Source organism: Lissotriton vulgaris, chromosome 1_2 (assembly GCF_964263255.1).
Source record: "Lissotriton vulgaris chromosome 1_2, aLisVul1.2, whole genome shotgun sequence".
NCBI classification, from domain to species: Eukaryota; Metazoa; Chordata; class Amphibia; order Caudata; family Salamandridae; genus Lissotriton; species Lissotriton vulgaris.
The window spans coordinates 86,008,967-86,029,030 of NC_141686.1; positions in this window are offsets into that span (position 1 = coordinate 86,008,967).

Here is a 20,064-nt window from a genome sequence, read left to right on the forward strand (position 1 = left end):
AACCCAAAACATCTGAACCCTTAAAATACCCAAACACCCCAAAACATATACCTCAGTACCCTAAAACATATACCCCTATACCCATACTTACCTTATCCAAACATTAGAAAACATGTAATTTACAGAACCTCAGACCCTCCTTTTGCCATTACTCAGGCAAGAAACAAACCAACTCATGCTAATCTGAGTCGGAATCAACACTGATGTTCATAAAATCCTCAAGCTGTTGCTGCACCATCATTCTAATATTCTCTGTCTTCTGAGTAGCAGGTTGTGGAACACATAAAGTAGCCAGCAGGCCACAAACTGCAGGACCACATTGAACGCATAGACAACAGGAGAATATGATGGCCAAAATTGCTCCAAGGAACGTTAAGATCTTCCACCCCCAAGCTGACAATATTCCCCAAAACCATCCCATAAAAGACCAATCTCCTTCGTCTTGATGAATCGACTCGGAGATCGTGTGCAATTTGGAAATGGCTTGGTAAACTGCCGGGGCATCATCTGGAATATAAATGCAGCAACTAGATCCAATCAATCTACAGACACCTCCTCGGTCTGCTAAGATCACATCTAACGCAATTCGATTTTGCAACGTCATAAGACGGTCAGCCTGAAGCTCTGCTGTAATGTTGCCTATTGCACCTGCAGTAACATTAATAGTGGTCTCAACCACTCAAACCAGTTGCCTGATGTGTCTGCTGTTGATCATCGGGCCCCAAAAGGGAAGGAATCCTTTAAGGAAATCTCCTCCCTCCTGTTCTGCCGTGTCTTTGGCATCTAATACACCTCTGCTATGTCTAACTCTGTGATGGTCTGACGAAGCCGTATATGTAGAGGGAGGAGGAAAGCTATGTAACAAGTTCCAGAAAAGTTGGAAGGGAGCCAAGTATAAGCTCGGTCATTACAGACAAAATATGTTCCTTGAGACGGGACCAACAGAGGGAAATCAGGCAACGAAAAATTGTACGTGTATAAGCATTTCTGCTTCCTGTCAGCTTTCTTGCTATTGACTTGGAGACAAAAATTACCTTGATGGGGTACAGTCCATACTGGAGAAGACTCACCCTTCTTAGTTTTGTCACTGAGAATAGAGACATAGTGGGTAACATTCCATCCGTCATAAGCTCTCTTCTCATCTAATGGAATCTTAATTTTCTCTACAATCTTAGCCATTACCACTATACCTTTAATCATGGAGCTGTCACGCCCATTCCCAGACGTTCTTACAGGACTTCTAAATCTGTTGTGGTATGCAGCTGAAAACATTGTCAGATAAGCCCAAGCTGAACCTTCATATGAGAAGGGAAGAACCAAATATGGCATTCCCTTTCGCGTATTGTGCGGCATAAGTCCGCACACCCAACAGTCAGTCATATTAATAGCCAACTGATGTTGGTGCAACAACTGAATAAACATATTATTCATATATTCGGCTCTCCTTATCTGTTCATTAAGGGGTAGAGTATGCATTTTATGTGAAAAGACAGAAAGACGAGAAGGCAAAGAAGTTGTAGAATTAACAACATTTCTTGATTGCAATACATGTACGTTCCAACCTGTTCAGGCTAATAGAATACACGAAAACATAAGAACACACAAAGTTACACCAAATCGACTGCGCAATAATTTACAATACTTTAATCTCCTTTCTTGCTTTCTATTTTCTCTACCTACGATTGTTGTACCATCCAACTTTATCTTAAAAAAATGTCGCTCATGGCAATCTTCCTTAATCACTCAGCTACTCACTTCTGTATATCCTGAGGCACTAGCCACTTACTAAAAGAACAAAAATCAGGCTACAGCCTGAGTCTCCTACTGTGACCCTGCGACGGAGACAGATGGCACATCTAATACTAATATCACACAAAAACAAGGGGGCAAAAAGACCCAAAAAGAATGTCTTTAAATAAAGAAAAAAAGTGTTCAAAGTGTTCAGTTCCCTTGGTTAGCTCTCGGTCTCAAGTCGTAGCGTGTTTTGCTCGGCACGGTCTGGTCCTTGAACAGAGTTTCTGGATTAGTAGTGTCTAATCGAAGATGCGCAGGCACAGCAGCTTGAAGAATGTTGTCATCTGCTTTCTCAGACTGAGTTCCATAAATTTGGGCATCACTGAATGGCACAAAACAAGGGATCGCTGCAGGTTACAGATTCTCTTACACCACTGCGGATCCAATGGTTGAAGGGTAATGGCAGTGGCACCTTTTTACAGTGCACGCCATGCACCCAGTTACGCTTGCCGACCACTTTCACGGCTGTGCGGGTAACGAGCAAAACTTGCGTATCAACGGGGTTCTAGATTCTTAGTCCGTTGAAAATTCTTCACACAGACCCAGTCACCGGGCAGGATGGTGTGACCAGGATCTGTGGAGGCCTCCGGCAAAACACTTTGTACCTGTTGGCGAATAACACTTAATTTAGTAGTCAAATCATGTACATAGTCAATTAACAAAGGATATGGGATGTCTGAATATCTTTTGGGGCGGGGAACGCCCCAAACATTAGCTGGGCGTCCAAATACCACTTCATATGGGCTAAGTCCCATACGAGAGTGCACAGTAGTTCTGGTTGACAAAAGAGCTAGGGGCAAAGAATCAGGCCAAGCAAGACCCGTACTGGCTTGAATCTTGGCCAACTTAAGTTTGAGTGTACCATTGTAACACTCAACCAAACCCGCTGACTGTGGATGGGTTGCCGCATGGAATTTCTGTCTGATACCAAGACCAGAACATACTTTCTGCATAATCTGGCCCACAAATTCACTTCCATTGTCACTCCAGACAATGCGCGGTAAACCGAATCTGGGGAAGAACTCCTTAATCAATACCTTAGCAGTTGACAGAGCGGTGTTATCTTTCAAGGGGTAGGCCTCTATCCAGCAGGAAAAGGCACATACCACCACCAGAACATAATTGAGGTTGTTGCAGCGATCCATATGAATGTAATCAATCTGCAACACTTCAAAAGGGTATGACAGGGGAGCAAAATGACCTGCCGGAGTTGGGGTACCCTTTCCTGGGTTATGCATTAGACAAACGATACAATGCTTGACCACATTTTCTGCACATTTCGGAATTCCTTCATTCTGCCATACCGGGGCCAAGAGCTTACATATGCCTTTTGCACTAATGTGAGCTGGACCATGAGCCATAGTCACGACCGGTAACACATAAGCTTCCGGTAACAACCATCTCTGATGATCCGACAACTCTGTCCAACAACCCGTCGAATCTAAGATTACCGTACTTTCTTTCCACATACTCAATTCCTTCTCAGTAGCCTCTCCCTGAATCGTTTTCACACTCTCAACCGTATTTTCACACATTCCAATTTCCCTAACCCAATTTGCAGGACCTGTCACATACATTCGGCTAGTGGTGTTTCTAGCTGTAGTTTTTGCTACCTCGTCTGCGAACGCATTTCCACGACCCACATAATCTGTAACTTTCTTATGTGCGCTGCACTTTATGATCGCTATTTGTGTAGGTAAGGTAAGTGACTCAAGAAGATCAGTCACTAACTGACCATGCTGAATCCTTGTCCCGTGGGGGGTAAAGAATCCTCTGTCCTTCCACAACTTACCAAAACTATGTGCAACACCAAAAGCGTACTGACTATCTGTGTACACATTCACTCTCTTTCCCTTCGATAACACACACTCTCTAGTCAAGGCTATCAATTCAGCTGCTTGGGCTGAATTATGTCCAATGCGTGCCGTCTCAACAATTGTGCATAGGGTGGTGACAGCATAGGCAGAAGTGGTTTCCCCATTTGGAAGCTTAAAACAAGAACCGTCCACCCAAAGGATCCCGTCCAGGTCCTTGAGCAGAGTGTCCTTTAGATCAATCCTACCCTTCGTTTCTTCTTCTGTTCGAAGGAAACAATCATGTTTTTCCTGATCGTCTTTCTCATCTGGGAGCGGCAACAGTGTAGCTGGATTTAACGTTTTACATCTCTTGATATGTACATGGCTCGCTAGAAGTGTCAGCTCGCAACCAAACGGGCACTCGTGAGATGCTGCGTCTTGGTTCTATTCAGCAAGGTATCCACTACATGTGGAACCATAACAATAAGTGTGTTATCCAATACTAATCCAGCAGACTGTCTAATAGAAATCGCGGCAGCTGCCGTAGCTCTGCGACAACTGGGCAAAGCTTTAGCTACTGGGTCTAATGTAGCGGAGAAATAGGCACATGGCCTTTGCTTATCTCCGAATTGCTGTGTCAAAACTGACAACGCGCAACCTTCTCTTTCATGAACGTACAATGTAAAGGACTTACTATAATCTGGGGTGCCCAACACAGGAGCAGAACACAGGGCAGTACGTAAGTCAACAAAACTTTTCTGACATTCATCCGTCCAAGGGAGCGGATGGGGCGTATCTTTCAACGTTAGTGCCACCAATGGTTTCGCTAAAAGTGAAAAATTGGGAATCCATTGTCTACAGTAGGAAGTGATACCCAAAAAGGCACGCACTTCTCTCTGTGTCGTAGGCACAGACATCTGTGAAATAGCATGAATACGTTCTGGAGTCAATCGCCTTCCCTCAAGAGATGACCTAAATAGGTCACTTCTTGGCGGGCGTATTGCAGCTTAGAGGGTGACCCCTTATGATTCAAAGCAGACAAATGATGCAACAACGCAACAGTCACATTCTTGCACACTTCTTCTGTATCAGCAGCCACCAGTAAATCATCCACATACTGAATAAGCGTAGCACCTGAAGGCAAAGAAAAAGCATTGAGTTGAGACTTAAGAGCTTTACTATAAATAGAGGGACTCTCACAATAGCCTTGAGGAGTTCTTTTAAATCGGAAACTTCAGCCACCCAAAGAAAAACCAAAGATGTCCCTGCTTTCTTTGGCAATAGGAATACTAAAGAAAGCGTTCTTGAGGTCTATCACTGAAAACCAAGTCGCCGAAGCAGGGATCATCGTCAATAAGGCTGTAATGTCTGGAACAACAGGGAACTGTGGCACCACTATTTTATTGACTTCTCTCAGGTCTATAACAAATCTATAGACAGGAGGCTGCGAAGGATCCGTTCTCTTAAGGATCGGAAGAACAGGACTGTTACAAACATTGCCTCTCGTTTCTTCAACCACAACTTTCTGAATAAAATCGTCAACAATATCCAATAGTGCTCTCTCTCCATCACTAGAAATGCGATATTGAGGAATGCGTGGCATTCTAACATTATCTTTAACTGTGACAACGTACGGTGGGATCGCAAGACAACCAACGTCATTTGGGCCCGTGGCCCAAAGACTTTCTGGGAGAGAAAGCAACTCGGGTGGAAACTGGTCTCGGGACAAATACATGGAAGACCTCAATTTATTTCCCAACGTAAGATGCACACCAGAAGGGGAACAATACAATGTTGCATGTAGTCTTTTCAACAAATCCAGACCTAGCAAATTCTCACCACAACCAGTTGTCAGGATAAGTGAAGCTTCCAAATCATAAGGACCAATCGAGACAGGCAAGGGGCAAGAAACTGGATTACGGACTGGGGCGCCAGAAAATCCCACAGAGGTATTCATTAAGCCAGACAAAGGTGCCCCAGGGAGTTTAAAATGAATGATAGAACTTCTCATCGCACCAGTATCCAAAAGAAACTGTTCTGAAACACCCATAGTATTGACAGTGACATACGGCCCATTTTGATCTACTGGAATCGACACAACTCCTTACTTTGTCCATGGCTGTCCTATTCGATCTGAAAATCATCAGCCCTATCTTCAACATGATAATCATCATTGTAATATTGTGTGGACGGAACTGTCTGTTGGTCAAAGTAATTCGAGGTAGATGGAGGAAAAGAACGCTGCTCCTGAGTGGACGCACCTCGTCCTCTACCTCTAGATCCTGTCTGAAAAATACCACGACCTCGGGGAGCGAACATCCCATTATTGCGTTGTAATAAAACCGGGCAACTATTCTTGAAATGTCCTTCTTCCCTGCAATATGCACATTGATTAGGACCTAACGAAGGTCGCGGCGTATAATACTCGGGCTTCTGCAACAATCTATACTGTACTGTGCAGTGGCCAATATTTTAGCAGGGGAGGGGCAGCCCATGCACTTTCAGAACTCTTTAATTTATTCGATAACTCAGGAAGCAAATTATATACAAACTTGTCCACAAACAATCGCTGACCACCCTCTACACTCAAATCCTGGCCACTGTGGTCAATAAACGTCTCTTCAAAACGAGTGAAGAAATGCAAGACGCTTTCATCTTTCTTTTGCTTGCTTATCCCAATTTACTCGCACTGCAGGCATCATTGTCTTCATCAATTCAATTATTCTACCTGGAAGGGCCGTAATCAAATCCTTGGGTTTGGAGCCACCCACCTGATTCGCATCCGCAGCTCTGATGGCAGCCCAATCACCACCTAATTCAGCCACATGATTTTCCTTACGAATCCGTGTCCATATGCCTTGCGGAACAACATTTCCAAATAGCATATCAATGTCAGCCAAATTCATAATACAAGCGTCAACTGTTTGGGACAATTCTTTATAATATCCAGCAGGATTTTTACGGGGGTCTGGAAGAGTGTGCTTAAGCGCCAATACTTCAGACCTTTTCCAGGGTTCTTGGACCCATATGCACTGGAAATGAGCAGGGACAGGAGGTGGACCATTCACCACTTCTCTCCATACGGGAAGAACTTCACGCATCGGATAATTCTTACTACCTTGTTTATTGGTGGGATTAGTCTCGGAAAAGGACAGGGACAAAAACATTGTTCGAAACGCAATGAGTCTGTAGTGTAGTTCCTATTTTCCCAATAGGCCCTGCGCATTGGAATAACATAAACAGTAGTATCGACGTAGAAGTGCGGATCTTCCTGGCCTCCACTGAATATGCTAAACTTAATTGGGTTTGTTACCAGCTAGCTCAGGGGTCACTGGAAACTTTCCTCTCTGAATAGGAAGTGATCAGCTTCCTTGGTACAGACAAGAAGGGATTCAGTTTTCCAACAACCGTGCAACATGACAACTTTGCTCCTCAGATAAGAGTCAATCTCTAGGGTCGTGTGAAACAATAGACAGTTATTTTACTCAGTCAGTGGTTGTGCAGTTTACTTTCACAATATGTAGAGAATAGAGAGACGGGCGTTTTCAATAAAGGGTAACATTTATTGAACAGTCTTTCTTCTCGTACAAGAGAAATGAATTGCCACAATTGCAAGACTTGTTATTATAAAAAGTATGTACAGTAAGATGAGTATTGCGAAATAATACTGTAAAAGCATTGATATGGTTTCTTAGCCATACAATGGTTTAAAATGAATAAAACATATATACATTCATATATACATTAGGCTAAAATACTCAACTGGTGCTTCTAACTACGCCTACCCCAGTGTACCTGACCGAAGCCTAATACTTGGGAGGGGAGTAAGTAAGTAGCTTTAAGTTAAGTTGGTTTTGCCAAGGTTTGCTTCAAGAATTCTCTCTAAGGGTTTAGTCAACACCATACCTCTGGAATAGAATGATGGAGGTCTGGTATCTCCTTCAGGGGGTCGATATCCCAGTCACTCGCAAGAGTGGCTTGGAAACGCCGGAGCTGGATTTCTCTGCAGGAGAAAAGACAGCGTCTCTCTCAGCGCGTCGAGGAAGAGGAGGAGGGGCAGTGTCCGCGGGCAGCTTGCATCTGCTGGGCTCTTTCAGGGGACGGCTGTTCAGCTCCTTAGTTCACCACACCATCGTTCGCTAGTTAGCAGCGATAGCAGTAGCGATAGCAGCTATGGCATCATCAGCATAACAGCAACTTCACCAGCAGCGAGACAGCGTTTGCTTAAGGCAACGTTGGTGATATTTATACCTGAAAGGTGCCTTGTTTGACGTAAGTTTTTGGACATAAGACGTCAATAAAGATGTCACTAGGAAGTGATCGTCTATCAGTGCTCATTAGAGTTCTATTACTAATCAAAACATAGCAAGCGGGGATTTCCCAGGGTGCTGAGTTTTTATCTTGTTGAAGAACTCGGAGTGTTAATCTAGGAATCTTAGATAGTAACTTCTGCTATGTCATTGCACTAATTGGTTGCAAAGGAAGTGGCAGTGGAAGCGATTCTGAAATGTTGCTCTGTTCGTGTGAGGCCAGAGACGAGTTTCTGAATATTGCACTTGAACGGTTATGCCAATATAGGGAATAAATGGATTTATAGCCGAATAGGGGCATAAGGTCACAGTATCGATCAGGGTCCTAGATTAGAACGCTACACCCACTCCACGAATTCATGTCCATCAAATTACTAAAACTAGAGCAATAAGATGCATGTGTAACATTGCCCACCCCAAAATACATATATGCATTTGAAATAGGCGTATTTGTAATACGTGAAAATTTAGGTACTGTACGTTTTTGAAGCATAGAAATCATTCAAAAATTATAGCATAAGAAATCAATGAACGATTATGCAAAAAGAATTACACATGAAATATCTCTGAATACAGAAGAAGGGCGAGATAATTTCATCACATATAAATGCATTGTAGTAAAATGTGCTAGAGGCTGGTGTAAAGTTATTATGTCTCTAGATGTATAAAGAAATAGAAGTAGAAGCTTCTGTTCTCTATGAATAGTTTTACTTTAAGCAAAGAGTTTTTCGTGCCAAAAAAGGTGAATATTAAAAAGTGTTCAATTCAAAAGAATTCTTGCTGAACGGGGAAATAGAGTTCCAACGCTTTTAGCAGTTTTTGTTGTTCAAAACTGAAGGCCGAATTCAGAGTTCATGGGAACGCTGTGTGTCGGAATGCTTCTCTAAAGTTATTGTTTCTGTTCGGGTGAGAACATCATATCAGACAGGCTCTCAAAGAATTGGTCTACAAAATCAGGTGACAGTTCGACCAAATTCGATAGTGCTGTAACTTGGCAGGTGTGAGAATGATTGCTGTCATCAAAGGCTGGATCAGCAATGCTCACAGAAGGTCGTACCTGGGTGATGTTGCTTTTGTCACTCGCTCCACTGTTACCACCTAGTCGTAGCACAGGAGTCTCAACGAATGCCGTCATCAGGATTGGTAGCCGCTGGGGACAACACAATGCGTGAGCCGTTATCGGACTTAGCAAAGTATCGATATCCATTGGTACTGCTGATGGAAGTGAAAGACAGGTGTCCAACACGCACTCATCTCCGCATAGCATACATCGTAGTACAGGTAAGATGCAATTTTGCCATATCGGTCTGAATGAAAGGAACCAGGTCATGTTTAGATCTCTCAGCCTGGCCAATCCAAGGACTCTAGTTATTCTGTCCCGGTAGCGCATTGCTAGGATTGTTTCTTCCATTCCCATAGGAGTCATGTCTGAGCTGTGGCTTGCCAAAACGAAGCAGGAGGGTCAAAAATAAAATCCCTGCTACAAGTCCCAAAAATAGGGGTATGCCGCCAAAAACAGAGTGGACAAAATTTGGAACGATTCCCAGAATTGCTTGAAACGGTGTAAGCAGTCCCGTAAAAATCGTCTTAAATATGCCTGGGATGCCTGTGGCACTAGACATGTTAAGGAGTTGGCTAAGCATTTCTATGAAATGCACGGGGCAATTTGTTGATAAAAGGTCATGAACCTCCGTAGCTGTCCTTGCAACTAGGAGATCATACGTCTCTTTTGATGACGTGATGGGCACTGTTGTCTGCAAAAGCACAGACTTCATTTTGCTTAAAGTATCAATTTGTATAGAAGAGAAATGCAGACGAGGCCAGATGGGAGTCTCTATGTCTCCAGGCCCGATCGGGAACAATGCTTGCATACAGCATTTGACCATGAAAGTTACGCTTACGAGATAACTTTTTCCTGGCAAAAGGCCACAACATCTGTGATCCGTTCTTAGAATGTAACTCCCATTTGCGAGTTGCATAAAGAAAGGCTCTATCTGCGTTGCAGGTGTGACAAGCTGGTGGCATGAAAGGTTGTTAGAATTACCTTCACAGGCTCCATGTAAATAAATACCCTGGCACAAAAGTATACCGCTTAGTGAACGTTTACAGTTTTCACCACTAAGAAATAAATGTTTGTCGCTGTCACTGTAGCATGAATGTGTGTATGGTAATTTCCATGCTAACTTAACATATCCTTTACCCAATCGTTCATACTGGCCAGTAGGTATGTATTCAAGGCACATTTTAAATCGGAAAGTTGTTATCGGAATTGTGACAATTCCGTGTATTATCCATTCAATGACAGGACTCTCTGACATTGTCAATGGTAATTTCTCAAGTTTTTCGATTCTCAGGATTGTATAGTCTGCTCCTTTCTGTGCCAAGCTGACTTGTTTATCAGTAAGGTTAAAAATGGAAAACAATGACGTTGTGTTGATTAAACGCCAAGGCACATAGCCTGAATGAAGATTTTGCAGCGTCCAGCCTAATTGTACAATAGAACGTAATTGTGACCGGCCATGCTGTAACATAATTTTTTTTTTTTTTGTGGAAAATAGGGGCCCCTGCCTTAAAGGATAAACCCTAGCAAGGTATAGTATTTTTTTGTAAAGAATGGACTGTACACACCGGGTTACGTGCACTTGTACTTTTTGAGTAAACTCGACGTTTGTGTTTAGATAAATCACTTTCCACCAAATGGCTTCTGATAAGCGTTTTTATTTTTATTTCTTATATCTGTTATTTTTTCTTAACTCTTATTTCATTTCGGTTTTTTATAAACACATTTTTGTTGTTTTTTTTGTACAAAGATTTTTTACATATAATACATGACAGTAATTTCACAATAAATAGTCCTTAAAATATCTGCACAGTTTATAACTTAGTTCCTTCAACACAGAATATATACGGCCGAAACGCGTTGAATCACTCCTTTAAGAAATACCGCGTATCCTTAATCTGGGCACCAACGTCCTATAAGAAAAGCCACTGTTGATGTAAAAAAAGAACAATGCAGAATCCTGAGGAAGGCGAACGGCCAAAACGCGTTGAAGGGAATATATTCTGTGTTGAAGGAACTAAGTTATAAACTGTGCAGATATTTTAAGGACTATTTAATGTGAAATTACTGTCATGTATTATATGTAAACAATCTTTGTACAAAAAAAACAACAAAAATGTGTTTATAAAAAACAGAAATTAAATAAGAGTTAAGAAAAAATAACAGATATAAGAAATAAAAATAAAAACGCTTATCAGAAGCCATTTGGTGGAAAGTGATTTATCTAAACACAAACGTCTAGTTTACTCAAAAAGTACAAGTGCACGTAACCCGGTGTGTACAGTCCATTCTTTACAAAAAAACATGCTGTAACATTAGCAAGTCTCTGTCTATTATATCAAAGGCAGAGGATACAATATTGTCCAACGAATATATTCTGGAGGACAGAGTCATTAACCCATTGTCCACTACAGAAAGTGATTTTTCCAAATTAATACGATCAATTTCTCATATTTTTTCTGCTGTTTCAATTTGTGTGACTTTCCATGCCTCGTTGTATGCAGCATGGATACTGGTCGCTATGAAACGCTTTTGACGCTGTTTGCGTGGTCCCATAATAAAATCGCGCAAATCAGCACCATCTTTAAGTAAAGATAAGTGTTGCTTAATTTCAGCCAGTGTGGATGATCCTAGCCATTCGAGGCAGAGTTTCCCTACACTGTATGTTGTTACTATCCCTGGATGTTGTCTCTGGGAGTATCTAGGGTCTTGTCTGGTCATTTTTAACCCCTGTGTTTTATTCAGGAATCTATCTTGACAGTTGTTTGTGTCAATAGGCCAGATTAACCACTTTTTCCAATCAGGATGTGTACTGTTTAAATGTAAAATTTTAGTTACGTCTATCTCAATATCTGTCGTTACATTTTCAGGTATTGGTTTTGGAATAGACGGTTTGTTTAGGTCTTTGATCTTAGCTAGGCCAAGACAGGATGTTTGGTGAATTGTGTCATTTAAAAACATCATTTGTTCTGGTATAATGCAGGTTCTGAATAGTGCTTCTAGGCCTTGTACCTGCCAATCTTTCGTACCCCAAATGGTTTTTGTTTCAATGTTATTTTTCCAATAATCAAAACCAAATGTCATCATTTTTTCATAAAATGCTTCTGAATATATTAATTTAGTGTTTGTCAGCATTGTTTTCATTCCTGTTTTATCTAACAGTTTGTAATAAAATGTTTCTGCATCACTGGTGTTAAACCCTGAGAAGTACTTGAATTTCTCAAAGAATGTTTTAGAACTGCTTTTAGGTGGTGTAGCTCAATGTTCCCATTGATTATACTTAAAAACATTTCTAGGCTGTGCAGATTTATGGAAATAATGATCGCCATAATGTGTAAAACAGAACATTTGTTCATAACTAGACGAACCTTGTAAATAATCATGTTCTGTGAATCTAGCTGACATTACTAAATCAGACATCATGTCATTAATACTGTTAAAGTCCCAATCATCAGAGAATGTACTAGGTTTTACAAAGTCACTTAAGGAAACCTTCATTTGATGAGGATACTTCAGGATCTCGACCGGACCATAGATCTCATAGTCAGTTTTCTCCCATACTACCCCACCGGGTATTGGAATGGCTGTGACATTTACTGTTGACAGTTCTCTTTTCTTCACGTGGGATGATCTGTGTGGTTTGAGGACTAAGTTGATGTTCTGACTTGCTGTGTCCATTGTACTATATTTTCCCTCAATGAATTTTCCCAAACAAAGTACCATGATGAGCCAAAGCAGGAGGAAAAATACACTTAGACCGAACCAGAACTCTAACCAAGGGGAAATAAGGTAGATTTCCTTCAGTTGATGAAAGAGTTCCGTTGCTTTTTCTTTAAAAGTCATTTTTGTTTCTGGCATCACTTCGGGGTTACTTTGATCCTCGGAAAAGTTGTCGAAGTCGATGAAATAACCAGAGACAGTTCTGTCAATTGTTGGGATTGTTCTTTCAATTTGTCTTTCGGTTGCACTTTCTGATGCCATATTATTGTAGACTGGTGTTTCTTGACGAACTATTTCAATCTGTGTCTCAAGAGGCACAAGTTCCATGGCATTATTGCATAGTCCTTCTCTGTGCACTGCAGGCTGATCGAATGTGATTAGTCTTTCACTTTGAACCTCTTGGATTGTTGCAAGTTTGGGTATTCTGTTGTTTCTTGGGAGTCCACTGGGCCTACTGTTGATTATAGGCCACATGCTTGTGGTTTTACCAGGTCGATTGATACAACTCTGTTCTCCTTTTTACCAGCAAGGGGCGGTAGTACAACTGATCTTGTTCCGGTGACTGCCAAGACAGGTACTGCTTTTCTGTAAGAAGGCCCAAATTCCTTCTTCACCGCTATTTTTTCTCTGACTAGATCCCCAATCTTTGGAATCCAGACAGGCCTTGCTGGGGCTGTTGCTTGTGGTGCCTCGTCAGTGGCATCTGGCTGTTGCTTTAACTTTATGTTGCTTAAGGATTTTCTTGTTTCATTCAAGTCCTGTAAAACAGCCAAACGATCTTTTATATCAAAGTCTGTTGTTTTTTCTTGTACCACTGATATCTGACTATCGAGGTCCTGAACTCTCATTCTAATTCCGAACAATAGTTCGTATGGGCTGAAACCTTTTAGAGAATTTCTTGGCAAATTATTAAGACTCGTTTGTACACTTATTAAATGTTTGACCCACCCAGCGCCTTAACCTAATACCTTCGCTGTTATAGATCGCTTTATGTCCCGGTTTTTTCTTTCTACCACACTATTCCCTTCGGGGTGTGACGGACAAGAATACCGCAACCCAATTCCCATGCTGGCCATGGCCTCCCTATAAGCTCGAGAGCTAAAAGCAGGACCCTGGTCAGAATGGAACATGGCAATTGCGTATGTGCCGATAAAGACTCGCAGATCTTTTATAACCGTTCTGGCGTCAGCCGAGCGCTGGAGGACACATTTTTTAAGTGTATTTAGCCTTAATGATTAATAGGATGCAGGATGGGATGTAGGCAGCGTTACGCTGTTTCTAATTGATAGCCGGTAGCATTGTTCACTACTGCGATCCCTGTTACAGTTTTCACAGTTGTTTGCATATATTTGGTATTGTACACTCATTCCCGGCCACCAGTATACCGATTGTAGTTCAGTCAGGGATTCCTTGATCGTTCTGTGTCTAGGACCCAAACCCATGAGTGCGTCTGCTATTAAAAATATTCTCCTGTTCATGTTTGGAATTACCCTATCCCCCACTCCAGGGATTCGAGCAAAAGGAACGGAGTTTGCATCGATTACGTATGCATAATTGAGTGGATAGTTCACGGGTAGTGCTGCACACTCGCCTTTTACGGTCGTTTTTACTGCCAGCATGGTTTCCCCGTCTATGTATTTTTCTGCACGCTTTTTTGTGGCTACGGAAGTCGGTTTAGTTGCTTCCGCTGTGGCTGTATTAGCCAATGAATTCCCTGCAACGTGAACGCCATCACGTTGAAGACTCTGTGCGTGTATCACGTGAGTCTTTTGTAGTTCTTTCTGTAGAAGAGCTACCTGTTTCCAGAGCATTTTATGCTTTATTGTGGCACCTGTGTCATCTTTGTAATCGTTTTCAATCCAGTTCTGCAACTTATTATTGTAAGAGTTGATGCATAAATGAGAATCGCACACGATTAGTGTCGGGAATTCACATTCTGCATTTTCGAGCGCCATCTTTAAACATCTGATTTCAGCTCTCTGAGCCGAACAGTTTCTTACTGATTCAGTTTTTGTTACTTTCGGTCTGAATTTACCGCACAGCCAGCGACCTTTAATAATCGCACAGGCTGCATCGTAGGATTTGCTCTCTACGTTAAAATGCTGTACAAATATATCTGTATAGATTATACAGGCGTACTGTGGGAGAGGCAGAGGTTCGATTGGCAGAGGATATTCTTCTTCATATTCTAAATCATTCAGTTCTTCGAATTGCGGGGCGAAATAGTATTTCACATCTTCCGCTCCAAGAGAATCTATACACTGTATCCATTTCGGATCCAATGACACTGTAGGCAGGTTTACTGGGCTGAATAGCGCCTCGAAGGCGGATTCCGCTGTGAGGATATTAATCCTTTTACCATGTGCTAATTCTCGTTCAATTGCTAATGCAATTTGCACTGCTTTCACGGTTCTTTCTGTGTGACTGAATGTTTTTTCTGCTTGTGTGTACAAGTGAGATTTAATTGAAATTGGTACCTTTTCTCCCTCATTAGAGGTTAGGTACGTGAATCCGCATCCTCCTGGGATGACTCGGATTACAAGATCGCGTGTGTTGTCACGTGTGTCTAATTTTGTTTTTGATAACATGTCTGTTTGCAGTGATCTCAAAATCTCTGTGTGTTTTTGAGTCCAGGTGATTTGTTTAATATCAGGTTTAATTAGTTCGTAGAGAGGTTTAACCCTCTCTGCATAATTTAGAATGTATGTTCTTCCGAAATTCAGAAAACCTAGTATGGATTGTAAATTCTTCAGCGTTTTTGGAGCTTGGAGTACAGCGCACTTCTCTAAGAAGTTGTCCGCTAGGCTTTTTCCTTCACTTGATAATTCGTATCCTAAAAATAATACTGTCAGATGGGCAATTCAAGACTTTTTAAAGTTGAATTTATAACCCTCTGCTGCGAACCCAAGTATAATGGTGTTCACTCTTTTCAAGTGAGTATCCAAGTCGTCGTCTGTGAGATAGATATCATCTACGTAAGATAATGCCTCATCATCATATATTTGTAGTAACTCTGTTACCCTAGCTGAGAATAGTCCTGGGCTGTGTTTGAACCCCTGTGGGAGCCTACAGAAATTTTTCTGAGACCCCATTACGGAGAAAGCGGTCAAATACCTGCTTTCTGGTGCAATGTTTTGACAAAAGAAACCATTAGATATGTCTAATGTTGTTTTATATTTTTTCCTAACTATGTTGTTCATTAGTGCAGCACTATGCGAGTTCTGTACTGCAAATGTTTTGCAACATGCATTAAGGTGTCTGTAGTCCAAAACTAGACGATATGAATTGTCTGGCTTGGAGACAGGAAACAAAGGATTGTTCATTTGAGAGGTGCATGTTTCAATCACCCCCTGATATTCAAGTTGATCTAAGATCTCCCTGACTTGTTTTTATTTTTAGCTTCTTGCTTAATGGGATACTGCCGTTGGGCAGTTGGTTCACTTTTTAACTGGATTTTGTGAGGAGGTGAGTCCTCATCCCATCCTACATGATTTTTATATAATGCCGGTGCCTGGGCTACTGCCCATTTCCTTGCATAAGTATATTTTTTGTGAATCGGAATGTGATTCGAGAAGGCAGGCATAATCATTTCTTCGCCACGAGGGCACTCCCTGACAAACTCTGGGGGCCAATCTTTTTCAGCTAACAGAATATCATAGCCTTTTGAGAGTTTATCCCAAAATAGACCCTTTATTTTCCTAGTCTTATCACCCTCTATACGCAATGTTATTTCGTATATTTTATGGGGCTCGCTAAGTCTGGTGTCGGCAGTTTCAACCTGAATGTATTCATTCGTGTCCACTGTCTCCAGATGACTCATCAAGATCTTGCGGGCTATACTGATTTCTGCTGCACTGCCTAACATTGTCTGTGCCCACTCCCCGTTTTTCAACTGTGTCCTCAGTATTCTCGGCATGTTCGATTACTCTAATACTGGCTACCTTCTTTTTTGGAAATTGAGATTTTTTACTCTGAGCAGGTTCCTTGTCTTTGGACTTGGTGTGCTCTCCTGGGTCTGACCGTCCTCTTCTTTCCGATTTCTGCGAAAAAGATCGAGAGGGACGTGTATCAATACTTTGATATCTATCAGGTTTTTCCAAATTATCCCTATTTCTAAGGTTATATCTTTTCTCAGAGGGCTCCCTCTGGGGAGACTGGTGTTCTCGAGTCGGAGTTCTTTCCCTCCGTCGAGGAGACCTTCCTCTGGACTGGAAACCTTTTTCCTTGGGAGTGGATTGTTTATTTCCATCCCAGCTCTTTTTAGGAGTGTTTGAATTATTTTTAATAAATAATTTTCCAGGATTTTCGAGCAGTTGGGGCTTAACTGGTTTTCCACCCAAGCTGCCTCTACCTAATTCTTCATAGCATTTCTCTATGATTCTGGCAAGCTCAATTGGCTGATCTGTTATATCTGTTTTCTTCAACTTCTGGCGGATCGCCACAGATGCTGCTTCTCCCTTTATATTGGCTAATAATATAGCCGAGACCTGCTTGAAGTCTTTCGGTAATTTCATACCAAGACTTAAAGCAGGTTCAGGACCGTATTCATTTTGAATCTGTCGTAGTACATCTGGTATTACCGTCATAGACGGAACACCATGTAATTTTGTGTAAATGGAAGCAAAGACTGTACCCCAAGTGTCACAGTCCTCCACGTGTGGTGCGATTCCCATAGGAAGGCAGATGGTCAAGATTCTGTGTTTCTCGATAGGGGTAGTATCCGGAAATACTGCCTCTATTTGAGTGATTTTTTGTGCTAACCAGAAAGGAATTTGTTCCCGTTTTACGGGTGTTTTACCAAGACATGACTGTATGTTCTGTGGTGTAATTTTATTAGTGTTCCCCTGATGAGGGGTCAGCTGTGGTACATTAACAGCTGGTTGGACTGTTGCAGTCCGCATTACATATTGGACTAATTGCCTATGTATTTTTCATAAGTGTTTTTAGCTGTACTAACAGCTCTTCTCTAGACATTTTTGCAATGTCCGGATGTGGTGTGTAGCTGGCTAGAACCAGCCACGTTGCTCCTGGTCTACCTAGTGGACCGAGCCGGTTAATATGATCATTATGTTTTAGGGCGCCATTAAACCAGAGCAGGTGCTCTTGGAATTTTAGTGGGATTTCAGTCTCCTCGAAAGGAGCGTACTCTTCCGGTGGAACTCCTACTACATAGTAGTGGAACTCGTGTGTTGCGGCGTTTGCCGCTGGAAATTTTATCCATGAATAGAATACCTCTGTCTGCCGATATTTGTGTGCCTCTATGATGAAGACGACTGTGCCACCTTGTGTGGTCAGTCCATTTTCTATAAGTTTTAACGTTATAGATTTTCTTATATGTGCCGGGATGATTATTGCACCCGGTACCGTATCGTCGGGACCCTGCTGAGTCGCATCTGCTGCGGCCCCAGTGGTTCCGTTGTTTTCTACTGACATTTTATAAATGCAGGTTTTGCAGAGTAGGTCTCCAAGGAGACAAAGATTAGGTGCACAATATTTTGGAACACTGTATCCTTCAACGTTGAATAAACCAGAGCTTTACATAGGAATCTCTTCCTACTGAGTTCGGGTGGATTTTAACCTTTCACCCACTCCAGACGTCTATTGGAGTATTTACGGGAGAAAGGGGTCTGTGTGAAAAATGCACGACTGAGTTACTCTAACGTCTTGCGTTAGTTTATCGCCTTACCAAACGTTTGGGCGCCATGTAGTGTAGTTCCTATTTTCCCAATAGTCCCTGCGCATTGGAATAACATAAACAGTAGTATCGACGTAGAAGTGCGGATCTTCCAGGCCTCCACTGACTATGCTAAACTTAATTGGGTTTGTACCAACTAGCTCAGAGGTCACTGGAAACTTTCTTCTCTGAATAGGAAGTGATCAGCTTCCTTGGTACAGACAAGAAGGGATTCAGTTTTCCAACAACCGTGCAACATGACAACTTTGCTCCTCAGATAAGAGTCAATCTCTAGGGTCGTGTGAAACAATAGACAGTTATTTTACTCAGTCAGTGGTTGTGCAGTTTACTTTCACAATATGTAGAGAATAGAGAGACTGGCGTTTTCAATAAAGGGTAACATTTATTGAACAGTCTTTCTTCTCGTACAAGAGAAATGAATTGCCACAATTGCAAGACTTGTTATTATAAAAAGTACGTACAGTAAGATGAGTATTGCGAAATAATACTGTAAAAGCATTGATATGGTTTCTTAGCCATACAATGGTTTAAAATGAATAAAACATATATACATTAATATATACATTAGGCTAAAATACTCAACTGGTACTTCTAACTACGCCTACCCCAGTGTACCTGACCTAAGCCTAATACTTGGGAGGGGAGTAAGTAGCTTTAAGTTAAGTTGGTTTTGCCAAGGTTTGCTTCAAGAATTCTCTCTAAGGGTTTAGTCAACACCATACCTCTGGAATAGAATGATGGAGGTCTGGTATCTCCTTCAGGGGGTCGATATCCCAGTCACTCACAAGAGTGGCTTGGAAACGCCGGAGCTGGATTTCTCTGCAGGAGAAAAGACAGCGTCTCTCTCAGCGCGTCGAGGAAGAGGAGGAGGGGCAGCATCCGCGGGCAGCTTGCATCTGCTGGGCTCTTGCAGGGGAAGGCTGTTCAGCTCCTTAGTTCACCACACCATCGTTCGCTAGTTAGCAGCGATAGCAGCTATGGTATCATCAGCAAAACAGCAACTTCAGCAGCAGCGAGACAGCGTTTGCTTAAGGCAACGTTGGTAATATTTATACCTGAAAGGTGCCTTGTTTGACGTAAGTTTTTGGACATAAGACGTCAATAAAGATGTCACTAGGAAGTGATCGTCTATCAGTGCTCATTAGAGTTCTATTACTAATCAAAACATAGCAAGCGGGGATTTCCCAGGGTGCTGAGTTTTTATCTTGTTGAAGAACTCGGAGTGTTAATCTATGAATCTTAGATAGTAACTTCTGCTATGTCATTGCACTAATTGGTTGCAAAGGAAGTGGCAGAGGAAGCGATTCTGAAATGTGGCTCTGTTCGTGTGAGGCCAGAGACGAGTTTCTGAATATTGCACTTGAACGGTTATGCCAATATAGAGAATAAATGGATTGATAGCCGAATAGGGGCATAAGGTCACAGTATCGATCAGGGTCCTAGATTAGAACGCTACAAGTCTATTCACTGCCTTTTCAACTCGATGTCCTACAACAAAACCTTTATCAAAATCAGCTTGTAATTTCAGTAGCTCCGAAGGAATTGTATCTGTCTCCATGTCTTCCCAACCTTCAATAAGAGTTTGACACATAACGTTGAAAACATATCTCTGTGTGGGCTCTGGCCATTGATAGAAGCAACTCATAATATCTTCGGTACTATATTCTAGTCCATGCTCAATCCATTTAC